The following is a 23,616-nucleotide window of genomic DNA, read 5'->3' on the forward strand; positions in this document are numbered from 1 at the left end:
CCTGTGCAAATCAAAGTCCTTTCATACTGCAATGAAGTGAGCCGACTTCGTCAGTCTATCGACCACTACCCAAATTGAATCATTACCCCTCTAACTCCTCAGTAAGCCCGTCACAAAGTCCATTGTGATATGTTCCCATTTCCACTCGAGAATCTCGAGAGGTTGCAGAAGTCCTCCCAGCTTACAATGTTGTGCCTTTACTTGTTGACATATCAAACACTTGGCGACATACTTGGCGATGTTCGCCCTCATATCGAGCCACCAATAATGTTGACACAGATTCCGATACATCTTCGTACTACCAAGATGAATATTGTAATTGCTACGATAAGCTTCTGATAAATCTCTTCCTTAAGTGCTACATCATCAGGTACACACAATCATTCTCGAAACCTCAGTGTTCCGTCCTTAAAAATCTGAAAGTCAGCCTTCCTCTTCTCGGTATCCTCTTGCAGGATTTTCTAAACATCCGGATCTATCAACTGAAGCTTTTTTATCCTTATCTGCACTTCCGACTCAATTCTAAGGGTGGCCATAAGATTTGCAAGGTGGCCTACCTCAAATTTGAAAACCGAATCTCGAGCTCTCTCTAGTAAACTCCATTCCTTAACCATCATATGCGCAACTAAAGACTTCCGACTCAGTGCCTTGGCAATTTTATTCGCCTTTCCTAGATGATACAGAATATCACAATCATAGTCCTTCAGAAGTTACATCCAGCAACGCTGTCTTATATTCAACTCCTTTTGAGAGAATAGATACTTGAGACTTTGATGGTCAATTAAGATTTGGAACCTTTCTCCACACAAGTAATGTCTCCAAATCTTCAGAGCGAAAATAATCGCGGCGAGTTCTAAGTCATGCGTTGGATAATTCAGCTCATGAGGTCTCAACTAATAGGATGTGTATGTAACAACCCTATTATCTTGCATTAGTACGCAACCCAGTCCTCTAAATGACGCATCACTATAGATCTCATATCCTCCAGGATTAGATGGTATGGTCAGCACTGGTACAGTAGTCAGCTTCTGCTTAAGCTATTGGAAACTAAACTCACACTTATCTGTCCACACGAATTTCTCTTCCTTCTTCAATAGTCGAGTCAACGACGAGGCTAACGCTGAAAATCTTCCCACGAACCATCTGTAATACCCTGCTAAACCTAGAAAACTTCTTATCTCTGTCACGGTTGTCGCTCTTGGCCAATTGATAACTACTTCAATCTTGGTCGGGTCCATAGAGATTCCTTCGCTTGAAATCACGTGACCTAGAAAAACAACACGAGTCAACCAAAACTCACACTTGCTAAACTTCGCATACAATCCATGATTCCTCAATGTCTACAGTACCATCCTCAAATGCCTTTCGTGCTCTTCAAGATTTCTTGAGTACACTAGGATATCGTCGATGAACACGATCACAAATTGATCCAAATATCCTTTAAACACCCGGTTCATCAGATCCATGAAAGCAGCTGGGGCGTTCGTCAAACCAAACGGCATTACAGTGAACTCGTAATGGCCATATCGAGTACGAAACGTTGACTTCGGTATGTCCTCATTTCTGATCCTCAGCTGATGATACCCTGTCCTCAAGTCGATCTTAGAAAAAATCGACGCTCATTGCAGTTGATCAAACAAGTCATCGATTCTCGGTAGTGGATACTTGTTCTTGATCGTCACCCAATTGAGTTGGCGATAATCGATGCATAAGCGCAACAAACCATCTTTCTTCTTCACAAATAGAATTGATGCTCCCCAAGATGATGCACTAAGACGTATGAATCCCTTATCCAACAATTCTTACATCCGCACCTTCAGTTCTTTCAACTCAAACAATGCCATCCGGTAAGGAGCCTTAGAAATTGGATCTATCCCAGAGACTAACTCGATCACGAACTCAATCTCCTTCTCTAGCAGCAGACTTGGCAATTCCTTCGGAAACATGTCTAGAAACTCTTGGACTACTGCAATGTCCTCGATCTTCAGCTCCTCAACAGTCGTATCCACGACAGTTGCCAAGTAACCTTGGCAACCCCCATCTAACAAACAGGTTACCTCAAGTGACGAGATTAAGGAAACTGAGGGTGCTCCTCGACTACCAATAAACTCAAAACTTTTACCCGCTAACAGGTTAAACTGAATCGCTTTATGATAGCAGTCCATCTTAACTCGTTGCTTGGTGAGTCAGTTCATGCCAATTGTCACATCGAAATCATACATGGCTAGGACTATCAAATCTATCTTCCCCTCTCACTCACCAATCACTAACTTGCAACCAGGACAACCCATCGTAGACAACACCTTATCCTTTAACAGTGTCAATATACTAACCACTAACTCCAACAACTCAGGACTCAATCCTATCAGCTTAACAAATTGCTCAGCTATAAATGAATGAGTTTCACTAAGGTCGATGTCACGCCCCGATCCTTGAGCGCGAGCCCTTCCCTCACTAGTCAATTAAATAGAGATGTCCTATGATGAATCGCCGACCCATTCATTTTAATATATGCATGCGGAAGCAGATATAAATAATCCCCAGACGATAAAACAATGGGATAGGAAAGTAGGGCCAATTTTTTAAACCAAAACAAACCTTTTATAAACAACCAGGTTTATCTTCAAGACCAGAATATTTACAAAAAGGTCGACTCATTCCAAAAGGAACAGTCCTATAATCTACTAGTCAGATTTGATTGCCGATTCTAGTCTATCCACCTTTCCAAATTCCGGGACTTCCGGTCCTCCGCCAACATCATCTAAGGACTTGAAACTGGTTATACAATAACCAGTAAGATAATGTCTCGGCAAGTTCAACCCCCTAAGACTCGATTAGGAAGCCAATACGCCCTAAGGGCTGCCTAAGCACAACACGGGTCAGAGGACTTATCTTAGCCTCATTTCCACCCCGTAAGTCAATATCATTTACAGATGCCTCAAGTCACATCAATCAATTAATTCATAACATCATATCAAATCATTGATCAATCGACTTGGTTGATTACATGTCACCACAACCCGTTATTGGTCAGCTCTTCTCATACTATCTATAAAGTCCACTCATATCAGGACTACTCACTGCTAAGCTAATAAATAAATAGTATAACTCACTTCTGAGATGATCAGGTATACTGCTCTTTGCTAAGCTGCCATATTACCCTTAGGCTGATATAGTATATCGACAATGTTCAATCTAAGCTGATAAGGTATACTGCTCTCTCCTAAGCTGACATATCGCCTGTAGGCTGATATAGTATACTAGTATACTGCTCTCTACTAAGCTAACATATCACCCGTAGGCCAATATATATATCATCTCAATCATACAACTAATTCAACCTCTTTTATCATTCCCAATAAAATAGCCGTGTGTGGGTACACGGTTGGCCTTAGCTAAAATATAATAATTTCACATTTTTAAACATCTCACTAGTTTCAACAGCCCATAACATATTTTTGGCGCTGTAAACCGATGCCCGGTAATTTTCCAATAAATTACCAAATTTAATTAATTTATGAAGAAAATCCTAAAATCACAATTAAATCAATTCTGCACAAATTAGAGTTCAAATAAATAAACAGACCGCACCATAATAATCAGCATAAAATTCCGATTGTCGACTATCCCAGCCTAATTTTTGGAAAATAATTAATTAATTAATTAATTACGAAAAATATTAAATAAATGCAATAAATCCAACTTAAGCCCGTAATGCCTAATTGGATGCCAAAATGGACCTGGAAAAATTTCAAGGTTCGTTAAATAAATAATAGCACGTGTCTACTCGCTAATGGCACTATCTAACCACCTAACATGCATCGACAGATAATTAAATTAACTAATCTAATCTAATCTAATTTATTCACCTAAAACATGCTTAATTAATTTCATCAACACCTAAGCATCATTAGCTTACTAAGTGAGGATTAGTGAGTTCAACTCACTTGTTCGGCGAGTCGGACGATTCAAAACGTTGGGAACGTGATGAGGCTCGACTCTTCCCAAGGCAGGCCTAACTTTCAAGACCCGGAACCGCCTCAAAACGGGCCTACAAACTTGCTGGAAACCCACAAATTTGCTCTCTGGTTTGGCTGCAAAACAGAGGAAATAAAGCTAGTTTAGAGAGGCAAGACCGGCGGAGGCAGGCGGATAGCTCGATGAGGGAAACGACGGCTCCAGCAGGCTTCCACGGACACTCACGGCTGTTGGACAGCCTCCTAAACCCACGGACAGAGGCGGACGACGGGCTAGGACGCACGGACAGGCAGCACAGGCGAGCAAATGCATGACGTCAAGCTAGCTACTCCAGCGGGCGTGCGGTGGTGTCAAGGGCGGTCCGGCATAGCCGAGAGGCTTCGACGACTTCTCAGCTAGTTGCTAGAAGCTTGCAAAGCACAATGAAGATAGCAATGAGGGTGGACGGCAACTTGGAGGGAGAGAGGGGCAAAAGGGGGCCACTTGGCTCTTGGTTTCTCCTATCTTGTCCCTTTGACCTCATCCTCAGCCACCAGCACTTCCTTGGCTGCAATTCAACCACCCATGCCTCTCTTTGCAACATTGAAATGGTCCAAAAACCATAGGCATAGGGTGACATATGAATTTCAAGTGATTTAGCTTCAATTGGACCCTTTTTCTTTATTAAAGCAACACCAATCAGCTTCAATAAAATCAATCAAGCCACCATCGATCATCTTGGCATTTTTCCTCACCCATACAATCCACTTGATTCTCAAATTTGCGATCAAAATTGATCCCTGTCTTTTTCTGAACAAAAACGGTCATATGCCAACTTTTTCCCAAAAAGTATCGGGTTGCAGAAAATTCTTCTAAGACTGAGTCGACGTTCCTATAATTTATTGTGACATGACAAAACTTTCAATTTCTAAAATCAGACTCAAATTCGTGGTTAATTTCAATTTGACGCGTTTTTAGCGTGAACTAGACTACCGGGTAGGTTTCAGAAATTTTTAGTGCAAATGACCCATGGTCGATTTTATTCGAGCCACAATGAACCCACTCGACACATTGGCGACTCTCAGTTGTCGTGAAAATCTCGAGAATTCAAATACGGACATAAGGTACCAAAACGATAGAAAAATCAGTCTAGTGCCGGCCGATGAGAATTTTCCAATTTAGTGGTGTCACCCACGATTAGCCATACATCTCAATTGAGTCAACCTATCTCTGATCTCAAATCAATTTTTAACTGTGTCGTAATGGCCTCTAAAGATAACCATGATCAAACAGCCGATTTCTGGTCGAATTCTCAAGTCTATCACACTAAAATTCCTTAATGGCTTCCCTAAATAGTCTAGTTATCTCGAGAGTGATCAGCTTTGAGAACAGCCCTATAAGCGCGTCAATGAAATGCATGATTTATTCAATAGAAAATGGGATTGAAAATTTGGGATGTCACAGTCGAATAAAGCATAAATAGCGTGGTCATTCAGCAAAACTGTACCTGTAATCACATCAGGCGCATCCTCAGCCTGTCCTCTCGTGATAGCGTACGTCCTTCCTTGAGCTGGAGGTCTAATCAGTCCACCCTGCTGTGCATTCGGTGGCGTGATTCCTAGGTTCTAACCCATCAATGGCGGCAGCGACAGCAACTGCAGTCCCATTTGTCTTCTAGGACAGTTCCTGGCCATGTGACCTTACTGCTCACACACAAAACAAGCACCCATCCTAGCAGGGCACAGGGCTGATCTGTGTCATTTTCCACAGGAATGACACACGCCATTCTACCCTAGTGCTGACTTTCCGATCCCACCAATCTTGTTAGGCAGAATAGGATACCTTCCTCCAGTCATCGGTCTCTTTCCAAACCGATTCCCATCTTGATTAGAACTAAACTACAACCCAGATGCAGTGGCTCATTCATTATGGTCTCTCTCTATCAGCTGGGCCCGTTCATACATGTCATTGTAGTCCTTCAAATTGAGTGGAGCCAGCGGGCTTCTCACTTCCGGTCTGAGTCCATCTCTGAATCTTCTGGCTCAGTCTACTAGATCCTCAACCAGTTTGGGGGCATACTACGACAACTCAGCGAACTTCGCTTCGTACTGATCTACTGTCATTGTACCTTGGCGAAGGCGCTAAAATTCTGCCATCTTCAGTTCTTTGGCACTATCAGAGAAGTATTTGCCATTGAACACTTCGATAAAGGCGTTCCACTCCAGAACCACGCCTTCCGAGAATACTATTCCTCTGGTGGCTCTCCACCAAGTGCTTGCAATACCTTGCAGCAAATATACTACAAGGACAACCTTCTCCTCCTCAATGCACCTCAGCAATACAAATGCCTTCTCTAAGTCTTGGATCAAGAGGGCTGCAGCCTCAGGATCTCCTGCGCCAGTGAACTTCGGCGGGTTCAATTTCAGAAACTGTTCCACCAACTCATGCATCAGCCTTACAGCAATCACGTTCCTAGGTGGAACCTCGACAGGTGCGGCGGCAGGTGCGGCAACAGTTGCGGCAGCAGCAGCATCAACAACAACATTGGTGGCAGTAGTGGCGGCTGTAGTAGCGGTGGCTGTAGTGGTGGCTGAAACAATGGCAATGGCAGCTTGATTATGGGCTTGTTGCTCCATCCGATTTCCCATCGTCTCTAGCGCCTACATGATCCCGTCCATTCTCGAATCACCAGGGGCCGCTACCCTAGCACCAACAGGAGGCGGTGCTACTCCACTAATGCTTGCCTAAGCTAGCGCTCTACCATAACCTCCTCAGGTACCGACCCTAGTCAGCGTCCTACCCCAAGTCATAGGTCCAATGGTTCGCTTTCTAAGAGTCCTCTGCTCTTAATCACTCATTGCGCAGGATTCTTACAGAAACCTGCTTTCCAATTCCATACAGAATTAGAAACCGAGTGGCCACATAAACAAGTTACAAATCAACTATCAATCACATGCATCAATATATTAAAACGGCCTTTCCTACTAACTATCCCATGACCCGTCGCACTTTATCACTCCAAACACTAACCTGCTCTGATACCACTTAAACAGGAATGTCATGCCCCGATCCTCAAGCACGCGCACATCCCTCTATGGTCGATACAAATGCGACGTTCCCAGGACAAGTCGCCGACCTAATCAGTTAAACACTTGCAGAAGCGAAACAATAAATGCCTGACAGTAAACAGAATGGGATAGAAAAGCAAGGCAACATTTTACAAAAGCCACACTCTTATAAAACAATTGGGTTTATGTACAAAACGAGTCTAGTAAAAAATCTACAAAAGATTGGCTCTCAAAAAGAAGCTGTCTTACGACAAACTAATTAGACACATACGCCAATCCTTCGGACTCCACCTTCACAGACTCCGGGCTTCGGGTCCTCCACAACCACCATCTAAGGACCTGAAAAGTTAAACCCACGACGGGGTGAGACATTGTCTCAGCAAGTTCATCCCCTAAACCCCTATTAAGAAGGAAATACACCCAAGGGTGGCCTAGTCACACAATACAGAGAACTTATCTCGCCTCAGTTCTCTCCCGCATGTTAACACAGTTCATATACACAATGCATATAATCACACCACACAACAAATGAAACGCCTCATCAACTCAATCAATCACAAGAGTCCCAATTATAAGGCCAAACTGTTATAACACATCCCATACCGTACCACACAATTTTGTTTTATAATCAGGTGCATCTAACTCAATCAATCATGCGTTCCAATTGTTAATTATGCCCCTCTAGAGTACGGCCTACTTGAAGTTCAACAGTCTATTGGCATAACCAGGCATCCTCTCACCCCATTGAGCACGGCTACATCTCTCAAAGACGGCTTTCCTAAAGGAGTATAAGTCCAGAATCTACTACGACCCAAATCCCATATAGGGTAACGTCCGGCGTAAACGCTTGGGATGGGCTATCTTAACTAACACACGACCATTCAATCTCGACTCAGGACACCATGCATTGCACTCACTTGCCTCAAATAAAATAGTGATCATGGCCTATTTTCTTCGTGTTAAAAATATCCAGTGAAAATAGTCGTGTTTGGGTACACGGTTAGATCGAACCAGAAAAGTTCATAACCTTCTTTTTAAAATCCCATTGTTTTATATAGTATATAAAACCATTTTCTGTGTTAAAACCCGACACCCGAAATTTTTTGAATAAATATCGAAATTCACAAATTTTGGAATAATTGACCAAATTTCCAATCAACACTCAATTTGCACAAATTAACATCCAATTGCATAAACTGAACACACCATTACAATCAACACGAAATTTTGATCACCGACTATCCCGGTCTAATTTTCGAAAAATAATAAATAATTACATAATTATCAAAATTAATTAAATAATTCAATACTAACTCAGGCCGTAATTGCTAAATTAATCGCCTAAACGAGCTGAGAAAATTTCCGAACCTGTCTAAATAAATAGCACATCCTATCTAGGCCTTAATTAATCTAATCTAACCACCTAACATGCAATACTAAATAATTAAATCACTAATCTAATCTAACTAACCACCTAATCCTTAACTAAATTAAACTAAACACCCATTAAGCATAATTAACCTCTTAAGCAAGGTTTAGTGAGTAAACTCACTAGATTAATGAGCCGGTGAGTCCACAGTAATGGCGTTGCAGAGACGGGTGACAAACCTCCTAGCAGCGACACCTGATGAGGCCTAGAAAGGCCCGGAAAAATCTCTAGAAGCTCTCAACTAGGCTGAGAGTTATGTTTCTGTTCTTGGCCTGTATGGATGGAACCAAGCTGCTTGGACGGTTAGAATGGCGAAATAGGGTAATGAGCTACTGTTGCAGGCGACGGTGGCTGCTCCAGTGGCTTGGATGGCCACAACAAGGCTCTGGTTCAGCTCAACGGTGGTCTAGGGCACAATAAGAGGCGAGACGATGTAGGATGAGCGGACTACGCATGCAGGAGACGCACAGCTTGCGATGAGCGCGCGACGGTACTAGACAGCGATCTTGGCTGCACCGGCAGTGGTCGACAACTAGGGGGTCTCTCTGGTTTTCTCTGCAACTTGGAGCTCTCAAAATGGTCACAAATGGAGAAAGGTGGCTGCTGAAGGTAGAAGAGGGCTACTGGTCAAGGAGGGGGCCACCAAAATATCCAAAATACTCAAGAACTGGCCCTACCAAGCTTGGCTCTCTTCCTCAGCCATTTGCAGCTGCCAAAGCTTTCTTGGCAAGTCTCCCAAGGGTCCAAATGTTGCACACCATGGGGGCTACGAATTTGTGCATTGTCCACTCAAATTCGATTCAATTCCCCTCCAATTCTCCTTCAATTGAACTCAATCTGATCTCCATAAATTCAACCAAGGTGTCCACACTCCAATTCACATTTTTCCTCGCGAATAGAACCAACTTGCATCCTAAAAATGCAATCAAAAACGGTCCCCTGAATTTTCCGGACAAAAACGGCCCTACTTTGAATTTTTGCCAAAAATCTCGGTTTGCAGAAAAATCTTCGAAGGATGAGTCGACGTTCCTAAAGTAAATCATGATATGATAGAACTTCCAAATTCTGAAATCGGGTTCAAATTCGTGGTTAATTTTAATCTGACACGATTTTAGTGTGACCTAACCTGCCGGTTGTATGCCAAGTTCAGCAAGCGTGAGTTTTGGTTAACTCATGTTACTTTCTTAGGACATGTGATCTCAGGAGAAGAGATCTCTATGGACCCAAGCAAGATAGAAGCAGTGATCAACTGGCCAAGTCCAACTATCGTGATAAAGATCAGAAGTTTTATGGGTTTGATAGGCTATTACAAACGGTTTGTGGAAGGGTTCTCATCATTAGCATCGCCTTTGACAAGACTCCTGAAGAAAGATGAGAAATTTGTATGGACAGACAAGTGCAAAGATAGTTTTCAAGAGCTGAAGGAAAAGCTGACTACCGCACCTGTGCTGACGATTCCATATGATCTTGAAAGATTCGAGATCTATAGTGATGCATCATTCGAGGACTAGGTTGCGTGTTGATGCAACATGGCGAGTTGTTACATAGACCTCCCGTCGTTGAGAACTCATGAACAAAATTACCCAACGCATGACTTAGAACCCATGGCGATTATCTTTGCCTTAAAGATTTGGAGACATTATCTGTGCGGAGAAAAAATTCAAATCTTCACGGACCATCAAAGTCTCAAGTACCTGTTCTTTCAGAATGAGTTGAACATGAGACAGCGCCGATGGATGGAATTGCTGAAGGACAATGACTGTGATATTCAATATCACCTAGGAAAGGTGAACAAGGTCGCCGATACTTTGAGTTGAAAGTCTTCAGTTGCTCATATACTGATTAAAGAGTGGAACTTAATTGAGAGAGCTCGAGATTCGGTATTCAAGTTTGAGGTAGGCCACCGTCATCCTCAGAATTGAGCCGGATGTCCAGGTGTACAGAAGATACTTCAGGCGGACACTGAGAAAAGAAATGCAGACTTTCAGGTTTCTGATGATGGAATACTGAGATTCCGAGGACGTTTGGTTGTACCTGACGATGTAGAGCTGAGAGAGGATATCTTATCAGAAGCACATCGTAGCAGTTACAACATTCATCCTGGTAGTACCAAGATGTATCAAAATCTGCATCAACACTATTGGTGGTCAGGTATGAAGGCGAACATTGCTAAGCATGTCGCCAAGTGTCTGACGTGTCAGCAAGTGAAAGCTCAGCATTGTAAGCCAGGAGGACTTCTGCAACCTCTAGAGATCCCAGAATGGAAATGGGAGTATATCACGATGGATTTCGTGACCGGATTACCGATGAGTCAAAGAAGAAATGATTCAATTTAGGTAGCAGTCAACAGATTGATAAAGTCGGCTCACTTCATTGTAGTTCAAAAGGAACTGAGTTTGGATAGGCATGCAGATAGTAAAGACCGCTTAGAGCAAGGAAAAAAGTTACGTAGATAAGCGTCGGAGGTCTTTGGAATTCCAATTTGGTGTTCACGTTTTTCTAAAGGTGTCACCAATGAGGGAAACTTCGCGCTTTGGAAAGAAAGAAAAACTAAGTCCGAGGTACGTAGGTCCGTTTGAGATTCTTGAGAAAATCGCGAACCTAGTGTATCATCTTACATTGCCACCAAGATTGGTGCAAGTGCACAACGTCTTTCATGTGTCGATGTTAAGGAAGTATGAGCCTGACCCGACTCATGTGCTCAATTTCGAGAAATTGGACATAGATAACCGTGTGTCATACGTCAAAAGCCTGGTTCAGATAGTGGATCGAAAAGAGTAAGTTTTGTGTACAAAGACCATTCCATTGGTCAAAGTGGTTTGGCAACACCACGATACTAAAAGAGTAACATAAGAGACTGAAGAATCGATGAGGCAATTGTACCCCCACCTTTTTTATGAAGTTTTGTAAGGTTTAAATTTCGAGGATGAAATTTTTATGAGAGGGCTAGAGTTGTGACATCCTAGATTTTCAGTCCTGTTTCCTACTGAATAAATCGAGCATTTCATTGACGTGCCTATAGGACTGTTCTCAAAGTTAATCACTCTCGAGATAACTAGACTATTTAGGGAAGATATTAAGGAATTTTAATGCAATAGACTTGAGAATTCGACCAGGAATCGACTTCTTGACCATGCTCATCTTTAGAGGTCATTACGGCATAGTATAAAATCGATTTGAGATTAGAGATAGGTCGACTCGACTCAGATGTGTGGCTAATCGTGGGTAACACCACTAAATTGGAAAATTCTCGTCGACCGACTCTAGACTAATTCTTTTGTCGTTTTGGTACCCTGTGTTCATATTTGAATCCTTAAAATTTTCATGACAACCGAGAGTCGACGGTGTGTCGAGTGGGTTCATATTGGCTCGAAGAAAATCGACCACGAGTCATTTGCACTAAAAATCTCTAAAAACTACCCGGTAGCCTAGGTCACGCTAAAAACGCGTCGAATGAAAATTAACCGCGAATTCAAGTCCGATTTCAAAAATTAAAGATTTTGTCATGTTACAATAAATTCTATGAACGTTGACTCAGTCTTAGAAGATTTTTTTGAAACCCGAGACTTTTTTACAAAAAGTCGGCATAAGACCGTTTTTGTTAAGAAAAAGGCCGGGTTTTTTTATCACAAATTTGGGAAGCATGATGGTTATGTGGATGAGGAAAAATATCGATTTGATCGATGGAGGGTCAATTGAATTTATTGAGACCAAATGAGTTTGAATTGAACAACAACCTAAGTCCAATTGAAGCCAATTGCTTGGAAATTCGTATGCCCCCATAGCCTAGCCAAATTGCACCATTTCAAGGTTGTGGGGAGCCTTAGTGGCTCATTGTGAGCCAAGGAATGATACTTGGCCAAGGAGGAGCCTTGGAGATCAAGTTGTGGAAAAAAATGGCCATGTGGTCCCTTTCCTCTCTCTCCTTCCTCTCTCTTTCCCTCATTGTGCGACAACCCTCCTATCCACCTTCCTCCATCTTTTCACACACCAGCAAAAGGCCAGAGAAAGTGCAGCAACCACTGGACAGCAGCCCCTCCACGTCGCACGCCACCGTCATTGGTTTCGCCCTCACCTGTGTGCCGCGCGCACCACCGCCCTTCGCTCACCCTCACTCAATTCCAGCAGCTATCCCAGCATTCCAGGAGCTGTCCGAGCATCTCAGACTGCCGTGAGTGGCTGCCAACCGCCGTTCAAGCTCCACCAAGCCCCGCCAAGGTCTAATTTTGCTTCCTCGAGCCATCCCCACCTAAACCGAGAGACCCCCTTGCCATTTCAGCCTTTAACTAGCCAAAATAGAAGCAGAAAGAAGTGGGTTTCCAACCACCTTGTAGGTCTATTTTGAGGTGTTTCCAAGCCTCGAAGCCTAGGCCCGCTTTGGAGAAAAGTGTCTCTCGCGCCGTTCTCGTCGGTTTGATTCGACCCATGTGTTAATCATGTCACGCCTCGAACCTCGAGTGCGCGCACATCCCACTCTGGTCGATACAAAAGCGACTTCCCAGGACACATCGCCGACCCATTAAATTTTATTATGCATGCGGAAGCGAAACAAATCCCCTGACAACATTTAACTTGGGATAGAAAAGCAGGCAATTAATCACAACCAAACAAGCTTTCTTATAAACGCATAGGTTTATATACAACATTGGATGGTTTACAAAATAGACAGGCTCAACAATTAGGGAACTGTCCTATGACCAACTTGTCAGACACATTCGCCGATTCTTCAGCCTCCACCTTCCGAACTCCAGGACTTCCGGTCCTCCACGACCGTCATCTAGGGACCTGAAATATTATCCCACAACCGGGATGAGACTACGTCTCAGCGAGTCCTACCCTCTAAAACTCAATTAGGAAGAAAATGATATTGCTAGTATAAACACCTAGAGGGGGGGTGAATAGGCGCACAAACAATTTGTCGATATACGGAAGCAACAGATTGAAATACGATCGATGTAGAGAGAGTAAGGAAGAGAAAATCAAACACGGGATTTATAGTGGTTCGGCTTATTCCAAGCCTACGTCCACTCTTCCGCACCGACAGCCCACCGGCTGGATTTCACTATGATCAAAAGAGTAGTTACAGCACGGCTTTGCCTTGATTCCACAAAGTGTAGATGTACTTTGCCACACCTCCTCAAGGTCTCTCACAAATATAGACTCTCTTTTGTATACAAGTATTCGCTCAAAGGATTTATCTAAACAAATAGGAGCTTCAGACTTTGGAATTTTTCTATCGTGCACTCTCTTTAAACAACTAAGAACGTCTTCCTTATATACTCCTTTATGCCATCATACCCGTTGGCACTTTCCAAAGGAATTCCTCCACTCTACCCGTTGGACGGAATCAATTAGGAAGATCGTTTGAGCTATTAAAGGAACGTGTTGATAGCCCATCAATCATGTTCGCCCATACAATCAGGATCTCGGTTTCCATAAGTAGAACCTTCCAATAATATTTAGACAATCATCTAATCTTCAGTCATTGAATCAATCTTGATCAATCAAAGGATTACGATACGTCTTCTCCAGCCACGAGATCTTCTCCGGATGATAAGGTTAAATCCTGAACAAAACATCTAGTTCGGGATAACCTTTCTTCAACGGATCGAGACTGTCAATGAGGATAGACTTTGAGTCTTGAGTCCGGCTGTCCGAAGTCTTCGGACTTTAACCAACGAGTCCGCCGACCTTCGACTAGACCGATGGAAACGTTTTGTCAACTTCAAAACTCTTCACGAGGATTTCTCCAATAATCTCCCCCTTTTTGATGGTGACAAAACCTTCCCTGCAGATTTGGATAACTTTGACCGCAAAACATTTCTCAACCACATATGCATATCTTATAGAAATAAATGGCTAATAGAATAACACTAGAATCTGCAACCACAAAAAATAGGTTAGTCCTGTATATGATTAAGCCATTCATAAGATATCAATATTGATCAATAAAAGCAGTAAAGTCAAGTCCAAGTCTAGGCAGTTCTTGTCCAGACACAAAACAAAGTCAAAGTCTGTCAAAAACAAATAGACAGTTAAACACAATCCAACAAACAATTAAAACAAACAGTTAAAAAGATTGAAATTGAAAGTTTTCAAATCATGCATCTCTCCCCCTTTTTGTCATCATTTACAAAGGATGAGATGAAATCAAGATTGCTTGGGAACGCGGACAAGCTGGAAATCTTCCATAGATCGAACAATGCCTTCCGGCCTCTTAAAGTCTTCCTTCAGCTATACAACCTCCTCACTCTTGGCATTGGCCTGATTCTGAATAGAGAGAGCTTGCATCTTTTCATTTAATGAACAGGAAGAAGCTTGACCTTCATTCTTCAAACTTTGAACTTCGCATCCCAAGGCATAAATCTGACCTTTCATCTCCAAGAGAATATCCATGATTCTACGAAAATCTGCTCCATTATCAGTCTGAGTACTTGCTTCTGCTCGTTCTGATGGAGTAAAAGCAGACGATGGTGGATCAGCATAATCTCGCAGGTTGGGCGATGAAGCTTCATGACCTTCCTCTAGAAATTGAGATGCATAAACATCTTTTGGGTGCGGGCGGCGAGCGACGACTCCTTCACTTTCATCCGGAAATGAAGATGTCACTCCTTTCTCCGAACTCCCCCTGTTTTCATGCCTACGAGGTGGAGAAGAGATTTCCTCGGGTTCTTCTTCTCTTCTTTCTTCTTCAGGTCTTTCTTGCTCTGCTTCTTGCTCTGTTTCCCTTTCTTGCTCTTCCTTCTCCTTTGCTTCTCTTTCTTCTTCTTCCTTCTCCTCTGCTTCTTTCGTCTTTTGTTCCGATTCTTCCTGTGGAACAGGACGACCTAAATTCCTCAAAGCCATTGCAGAGATTGTGATGTCTTCGTCATCATCTTCATCCTCAACGAGGAGAGCTCTTCTTTTCTTTGATGAAGCAGCCATGGGCTCCTTCCCTTTTCTCTTAGCAGCAGAAGAGAATTGATGAGATTTGGTAGGAGTCTTCTCCTTGAATTTCTCCAATTCCTTGCTCAGTTCCTTCAGACGCATTTTGGTTACCATTTTCAGTCCTACCACCATATGATCGCATGATCGAACACAAAAGATTTGCAGAGGCTGAATATTCAGATGTCTGAATAACTTCGTAACAAGGCTTGGGTAAGGGAGTTGACCTCTGTCCTTCATCACTGCTCTATACATATGAAACATAACAGTATGAGGGAGAGAAAACTTCTTACCACGAGAGGATGGCATACATCAACTTTGCCTCAGAACTTGACACATCAGTTTTGGAAGTTGATTTCGGCCGAAGGCAATTGATCACAATTTTGTGAAGCAAGATATTGAATGCATTCATCCGTGAGTAAGTGATCTTCTCATCTGTTCTCCTGTCATTCACCAGTTCAAGTGTAGCCCCAGCAATGGAAACTTTGATTGGTTGACATCTGCCTCTCTCAACTTCTAGCACATCTGCCAGCATATTCATGTCCACAACATAGTCTTGTTCTTTAACACTGAAGGAGAATCTATTCGCATCCAAAAAGCTAAGATTTGAATAGAAATATGCAGTCAATTCAGTATAAGCCTCAGTAGAGTCAGAGCAAAACTTCTCAAGTTGAAGATAACTGAACTTTTCCCTCAAGTTCACTTTCACAGCATCCAGAAAATCAAAGTCCACACTTCTAGGGTTTATTACCCCACGCTTCAACAATTTCGAGTACAGATCCTTTTGTTCCTTTGATCTGAACAAATCTCCCATTTTTCCTTGAATTTCAGCCGCAATACCCATTTTCGGTTGAAATAGACTGAACAGATTGTCATCATCATTCCCATCTACAGGATTCGGCCCCCAGTCACGAGGATCACTTGGGATATTCGCAAGGGTTTCCTCAGCCACCCCTTTACGAGCGATTCCCAAACTTTCCATTCTTTTCAGAAAGATATATTCGTTCCTATATCCTTTTTCTCTAACAAAATCATCAACATAGTTCAAAGGAGTATGAATTCCTTTTAAAGCACGATATAGCTTGTAGATAAAAGCGGGCTTTTGAACTCTTACGGGGTCTGCCTCCTCGATGATTTCTTCCTGATGCTGATCAACAACGCCTTGAGGACTGGATGGTGGAGAATGACGCTGCTGAGAATGTTGTGGGCTCGGTTGCTGATCTGGAGCAACTTCATCTTTAGTAAGATCGAAGTGCGTAGGCCCCTTACTCATTCTCTGTGGTCCCCGCTTGCGATTCTTGACGACTTTCGTGAAGAAGACATCTTTAATGAGTGTTTGGAAGTTTCCTTGCTTGACTTTCCCGGAAAAGATGACAACTTTTTGAAGATTTAGCGAAGAAGACAAACGGGAATGGAGGATCGATGCTTTCTAGGGTTTTTTTTTTTTTAGAGAGAGTAGAAAAGAGAAGAGAAATCGACAGTGCTCTTTCGGTTAAAAAGAAGAGTAAACAAACCGTCATAAAGGAAATAAAAATATGCCTTTTCAAAATAACTGTCTTCATCCTCAAAAATAGTTATTTCAAAAATAACTTCCCTTGTTAAAATGAATCAATGCAATATTTATGTTAATTAAATATAGCAACAATTTAAACACAGTCGATGATCGTACCTTTTCAAGATAAGATTGAGAGAGAAAGACTTATACCAAGGTCGAGCCAAGACAGTAGATAAAGTCTTGTAAGCCGAGTCCGAAAGTCTTTAGACTTTAATATCCTCATACCTCAAAATGTTGAGTCTGGACCGTATAGACTCAAATTGATTTTTCTCCAAAGGCTTTGTGAATATATCCGCCGATTGATTCTTTGAGTCAACAAATTGAATTGAAACATCTCCATTTTGAACATGGTCTCTTATAAAGTGATGTCGAATCTCTATATGCTTTGCTCTTGAGTGGAGAATTGGATTTTTGGTGAGATTGATAGCGCTGGTGTTGTCGCAATTAATCTCCGTGCATGAGTCTTCAATTTCAAAGTCTCTTAGCTGTTGTTTTATCCATAGAATTTGCGAACAGCAGCTTCCAAGAGCTACATACTCGCTTCGTTGTTGAAAGAGACACGGTGCTTTGTTTCCTTGAAAACCAAGACACGCCCGCTTCCAAGCAAGCGGCAAGTTCCTGAAGTGCTCTTTCTATCAACTCGCAACCGGCCAGATCTGCGTCTGAATATCTCAGAAGATTAAAGTCTCCCTTCTTAGGATACCAAAGACCGATGCTTGATGATGAAGCGACGTATTTAATGATGCGTTTGGCAGCACTGAGATGGGATTCTCTAGGATCTGATTGAAACCTAGCACAGATGTAAACACTCAACAAAATATCAGGTCTAGAGGCAGTAAGATAAAGAAGTGATCCAATAATGCTCATGTACAGCTTTTGATCAACTTTCTTCCCTTCTTCATCTTTGTCTATCTTTAAAGAACTTGACATTGGAATGTCGACCTTTTTGCAATTCTCCAGTCCAAACCTTTTGACAAGATCATTCACATATTTTTCTTGATAAATAAAAGTTCCTTCCTTCAATTGTTTTATTTGAAGACCAAGAAAGAATGTTAATTCTCCCATCATACTCATTTCAAACTCATCCCGCATAGACTTAGAAAATTTCTTGCCTGATTCTCATTAGAGGATCCGAAAATAATGTCATCCACATATATTTGAACAAGTAAGAAACTTTTGTTTTCCTTCTTGATAAATAAGGTCGTATCTACTTTACCTTTGACAAAACCATTTTGAATTAAGAACTTACTCAATCTGTCGTACCAAGCCCGAGGTGCTTGCTTTAAACCATACAAAGCCTTTTCGGCCCGAAGGCGAGTCGGCTTCTTTGGGTCTTCAAACCCTGGTGGTTGTTCCACATATACTTCCTCATGGATAAATCCATTTAGGAAGGCGCTTTTTACGTCCATTTGGAATAACCTGAAATTCTTATAACAAGCAAACGCAAGTAATAGTCGAATAGCTTCTAACCTTGCCACTGGAGCGTAAATCTCATCATAGTCTATTCCTTCTTCTTGCGTATATCCCTTGGCCACGAGTCTTGCTTTATTTCGTACGACTTTTCCTTTCTCGTTCATCTTGTTTCGAAAACCCATTTAGCTCCAATAATGGTTTTACCTTTAGGTTTGGATGTCAATTTCCAGACATCATTTAAGCTGAACTGTCTGAGCTCTTCTTGCATAGCTTCAATCCAGCTTTCATCAGATAAAGCTTCTTCTATGCTCTTTGGTTCAATTTCATAAACGAGTGCCACAGCACTAGACTCTTCTCGCCTTTTGGATCTGGTGCGAATTCCTTCATTAATTTCGCCGATTATAAGATCTTTGGGATGACTAGACTTATGCTTCCAGTTACTCGTTGATTTGTCTGGTTGATGATCTTTTTCTTTGTTTAGATCTTCACGAACATCTTGAAGCTGGTTTTCCAGTCCGAGATGCTTCTTGAGTTGTAGACTTTGGAGGGTGCAGCGAGTTCGAGACTCTTCTTGATGAGTCCGACTTGATTCATCTTGCGTTGAGTCTTGAAATTTGACATTCATTGACTCCTCCACAGTCTGGCTCTTCTTGTTATAGACTCTGTAGGCTTTGCTTGAAATAGAATATCCAAGGAAGATACCTTTATCTGATCTTTCTTCAAACTTACCAACTCGATTTTTTGCATTTTTCAATATGAAACATTTGCACCCAAATACATGAAAGTATAAAACAATAGGCTTCTTATCTTTGAATAACTCATAAGGGGTTTTCTGAAGAATAGATCTTAAGAAGACTCTATTGATGATATAGCAAGCTGTTGAACAGCTTCAGCCCAAAATCGAGAAGAAATTTTACTTTCAATTAAAAGAGTTCTAGCCATTTCTTGAAGAGATCTGTTCTTTCTTTCCACAACTCCATTTTGCTGAGGAGTATATGGAGAGGAAAACACATGCTTACAGCCAAATTCATCACAGAATTTTGCAAAATCTTGATTTTCAAATTCACCTCCATGATCTGTTCTTATACTTGATATAACACAACCTTTTTCATTTTGAATCATTTTAGCAATTTTTTTTAAAATACGAAAAGGTTTCAGACTTACTTGCAAGGAAATATACCCAAGTAAAACGGGAGTAATCATCAACAGTTACTAGGCAATACTTCTTACCCCAATACTTTGAGTTGGTTGGTCCGAAGAGATCCATATGCAGCAACTGTAGTACTTGATTAGTAGAGACATAATTAATTGGCTTAAAAGAATTTCTTACCTGCTTTCCCAGAATACATGGAGTGCATGAATCAGTCTTTTGGTATGGCAATCTGGGTAGTCCTCGAACAAGCTGTTTTGAAGAAATTTTGGCTAATTGCTTCATGTTGACATGACCAAGCTTTTTGTGCCATAAGCTTGCTTCGTCTTGAATTGAGATAAGGCATTGCGATTCATTTGGTTTCACATCCGGAAGATAGATATTTCCATGTCTTCGACCCATGAAAGATTGAGTAGAGTCTTTACTGATTCCAGAACATGTTCCTTCTTGAAAGAAGATCTTGAAACCAGTATCACACAATTGACTAATGCTGAGAAGATTGTAATTGAGTCCTTCTACTAGGGAGACATTACTTATTGTGAGAGTACCAATTTTCACGGTTCCAAATCCCACAATACTTCCTTTGCTATTTCCTCCAAATGAAACTTTTCCACTATTTACTTGAGCAAGCTTTATAAAACAATTTGAGTCTCCGTCATGTGTCTTGAGCATCCTGTCAAGATACCACTTTACCTGTTTCTTGACAGAGACCTGCATTTAAAATAAAGTCTCAAGCTTTCTTTGGTACCCAAACTTTCTTGGGTCCTTTGGTGTTAGTAATATAAACAGTATTAGCCCATACTTTCTTAACAGGTTTCCATACCATAGGACACTCTTTTTCAAAGTGATCCGGACTATTACACTTTGAACATTTGAGAGCATTTCTTCCTACGGGTTTAACAAAAACTCTTTTGAAGTGATTTTTGTAAACTTCACTCGAAAACCTTTTCTTGATTCTTTCTTTTACTTTAGGAAAATCAATCAAGGGAATTGTTTCTTCTGTCATACCTAGACCAGACTTATTGAAGTAAGGTCTTTGCGCCGAAAGAATTTTCTCAAGTTTTTCAGACCCCATAGAGAATTTCTTTGATATATTAGATAAGTCTGTTTTTAAACAAGCATTTTCTTTCAAAAGATTGGAAACAGACATGTCTAGACTTTTAACTCTTTCTTCTAAAACATTTTCTTTTAGTTTTAGAGCTGAGTTTTCTTTTTTTCAGTTTGGAAATTTTTTTGAGAGAAATCTTAAGACTAAAGCATAGTTCATCAATATATTTAGAAACTTTGACAGGAATTTTAAAATTACTTGCCTCAAATTCACCGTCCGAGTCGATCCCGAGTCGATCCAGTCCGAGTCCGATTGTGCCATCGACATAGATTGGCATATTCATTATCACTTTCTTCACACTCGGTATCACCTGTGTTTCAGCTTTGAGTGCTTTTCGAAATTTTTCAGCTTTTCCTTTCTTCTTCTTCAAAAGAGGACAGTTGGGTCCGATGTGTCCTTTTTTCTTGCATTCAAAGCAGACTACATCTTTATTTGGTTCCTCATCATCAACAGACTTAGTCTGCTGTCTTTGAAAGCATTGTTTCTTTGAGTTGAACCTTCTTCCTTTTCTGTTTAGTTTTCTGAATCTTCTTATCATGAGAGCAAGCTCCTCATCGTCCATATCATCTTCAGAATCTGTATCATCAGAATCATCATTTGATTTTAATGCAATGGATTTCTTACCTTTTGGATCTTCATCTTCATTGATCCTTTCCACTTCATAGGACTGAAGAGTTCCAATCAGCTCGTCGACAGATAGTGGCATAATTCTCTGCGTCTCTCTTATCGAAGTCTTTATGTGATTCCAATCCCTTGAGAGTCCACGCAAGTAGCTTGTTTACCTTCATGGGATCGAAGTTGGTTGACCTTGATTTTCAAGACCATTCACAATATCTCGTAAAACGACTAAACATGTCGGATATTGATTCTCCCGGTTTCATTCGAAGGCTTCGTATTGACCAAGAAGAATGTTGATTCTTGTTTCCTTCACTCGATCTGTTCCTTCATAGGTGATATGCAATCTGTCCCAAACTTCTTTTTGCTGTACCACAAGAAGATATTCTATTATATTCAGTTGGTGATAAAGCACAATATAAGGAGTAAATTGCTTTTGCATCGAGTGTCCGTCTCTTGGTTTTTTCTTCCCGAGACATTCCGCTGGATTCTTGAGTTTCTTTTCCTCTTCGAGACCGATGCGTGATAGGAGTAATTCCTTTTCTACAACGTCCCATTCCGAGAGGATCCTTTGATCGTAGGAAAGCTTTCATTTTGTTCTTCCGGATGTTGTAATCCTTTCCATCAAAGTAGGGTGGTCTGGTATTACTTTGCCCTTCCATCAGCCCTGGTGCTAACATACTAGCCATGGATCTTTTACTATGAAGTAAAACACTTCAGATAAAGTAAGTACACGAGCTCTGATACCAATTGATATTGCTAGTATAAACACCTAGAGGGGGGGTGAATAGGCGCACAAACAATTTGTCGATATACGGAAGCAACGATTGAAATACGATCGATGTAGAGAGAGTAAGGAAGAGAAAATCAAACACAGGATTTATAGTGGTTCGGCTTATTCCAAGCCTACGTCCACTCTTCCGCACCGACAGCCCACCAGCTGGATTTCACTATGATCAAAAGAGTAGTTACAGCACGCTTTGCCTTGATTCCACAAAGTGTAGATGTACTGCCACACCTCCTCAAGGTCTCTCACAAATATAGACTCTCTTTTGTATACAAGTATTCGCTCAAAGGATTTATCTAAACAAATAGGAGCTTCAGACTTTGGAATTTTTCTATCGCGCACTCTCTTTAAACAACTAAGAACGTCTTCCTTATATACTCCTTTATGCCATCATACCCGTTGGCACTTTCCAAAGGAATTCCTCCAATCTACCCGTTGGACGGAATCAATTAGGAAGATCGTTCGAGCTATTAAAGGAACGTGTTGATAGCCCATCAATCATGTTCGCCCATACAATCGGGATCTCGGTTTCCATAAGTAGAACCTTCCAATAATATTTAGACAATCATCGAATCTTCAGTCATTGAATCAATCTTGATCAATCAAAGGATTCGATACGTCTTCTCCAGCCACGAGATCTTCTCCGGATGATAAGGTTAAATCCTGAACAAAACATCTAGTTCGGGATAACCTTTCTTCAACGGATCGTAGACTGTCAATGAGGATAGACTTTGAGTCTTGAGTCTGGCTGTCCTGAAGTCTTCAGACTTTAACCAACAGAGTCTGCTGACCTTCAGACTAGACTGATGGAAACGTTTTGTCAACTTCAAAACTCTTCACGAAGATTTCTCCAACAGAAAATACGCCTCAGGGCGCTCTAGCCACACAAATAGGATAGAGGGCTTACCTCGCCTCAGTCCCTTTCCTGCACGTCAGTACAATTCATATTCAACAATACTCGCACAAGCTGAAACTACCGACATACCCATCGGTCTATCAATTCAGTCAATCCAATTGATATCATACGATCCACACATCTATCAATTCATATCATCTATTAAACCATACCATCTATTCATCCATCAATACAATTACGGCTCGCACAAGCTGAAATGGATGCAATGCTCTCACAAGCTGATATAGATGGTAGCTCGCACAAGCTGATGTATACATAGATGATAGCTCGCACAAGCTGATATATGGATCGTTGCTCTCACAAGCTGATAAACGATCATTGCTCTCATAAGCTGATAAATGATCATTGCTCTCACAAGCTGACATACAGTGCTCACACAAGCTGACAATGATGCTCACACAAGCTTATACATATATAAACCAATTGCTCGCCAAAGCTGATAATTCAATAATAAACCAACTCATACCTCAATTCAATCAATCAATCAATCCAATCGATTTAAAGCGGTAATACAAACCAATTACGGTGCTAAAAGCCAACACCGGGTATTTTCAAGTTAAATACCACAACTTCATCAATTTCACACAATTCCACACTTTTGGAATTATTAACCATAATCATCAATCACTCAATTTCTCAATTTAAACATACAATTAACACAAACCGACCGCACTTCTTTGCGATCGCGCGAAAT

General features: G+C 41.3%; 1 pseudogene; it reads left to right on the top strand.

Annotated features, from left to right (window-relative positions):
- The window catches only part of LOC104454915, a 44,322-nt pseudogene that overhangs the window by 15,552 nt on the left and 5,154 nt on the right, over nt 1–23,616 (top strand).

Source organism: Eucalyptus grandis, chromosome 1 (assembly GCF_016545825.1).
Source record: "Eucalyptus grandis isolate ANBG69807.140 chromosome 1, ASM1654582v1, whole genome shotgun sequence".
Lineage (NCBI taxonomy): Eukaryota > Viridiplantae > Streptophyta > Magnoliopsida > Myrtales > Myrtaceae > Eucalyptus > Eucalyptus grandis.